We start from the raw sequence: 881 nt of genomic DNA on the forward strand, positions 1-881 counted from the left end.
AGTTGGTGATGGACAGGGAGGCCTGGTGTGCTGGGATTCATGGGGTCGCAAAGAGTCGGACACGACTGAGCAACTGAACTGAACTGAACAGATTAGCAAAGTTAAAAAATAGTGTTAATACTCTGTGCTAGGGAGGTTTGGGGAAATGAAGACTTTCTTTTACTGGGGGAAGTTTATATTGGTTCATTGTTTTTTTGGAGAACAATTGGGTATCATCTTTAAAATGTTAAAATTTCACACTCAACAATTTAACTTCCAGCAATCTAACTACAGAATTGCCAGTATGAATGGATGGAAACATATGTCTTGGGTCTCATTACTGCATTATTTATGGAAAAAAAAAAAAAAACAAACACTGAAAACAGCCCAAATTCATCAGCAGACTATTGTCTAGAGAAATTAATTGTGGTACTTTCGCCGAATGGAATACTTTGCAAACAATAAAAGAGAATGAAGTCATCCTATATGTAACAGCCATGGGAAGTAAAAAAGCCTGTCAAATATTAGCACGAACTCACTTTTGTAAAATGATAGTAATTGTTAATATATACATAGAAATCAATCTGGAGGACTCTTTACCAAACTCACCCAGACAGGGGAGGCGTTGGCAGACAGGTATTAGAAGCAACTTCCGTTTTCTGAATCTTATGTTACTGAATACTTACTTTTTTTTTTTTTAATAAAAAGCCTAATTACCATAACAATATTCAGGGAAAAAGTGAAGGATTTTTAGAGAAACCTTGGAAAATAAAGTTGATATTTAGGAGACTTAACTGGGAGAGCAGAGACATCTTGACTCAGGGAGCCCAAACAGGCGGCTTCATCCGACTTCCCCGGCCCCGCCCATAGCCCAGTCGGCCCCGCCCATAGCCCAGTATGCC

The 881-nt window shown here is 38.8% G+C and overlaps 1 protein-coding gene across 1 annotated transcript in view; it reads right to left on the bottom strand.

Moving 5' to 3' along the window:
- Positions 1–881, bottom strand: part of TTC16 (tetratricopeptide repeat domain 16) — a 15687-nt gene that overhangs the window by 7984 nt on the left and 6822 nt on the right. The gene's annotated exons all lie outside the window — the stretch shown is intronic.

The sequence above is a fragment of the Bison bison genome, unplaced genomic scaffold (genome assembly GCF_000754665.1).
Source record: "Bison bison bison isolate TAMUID 2011002044 unplaced genomic scaffold, Bison_UMD1.0 scf7180017864375, whole genome shotgun sequence".
NCBI lineage: Eukaryota > Metazoa > Chordata > Mammalia > Artiodactyla > Bovidae > Bison > Bison bison.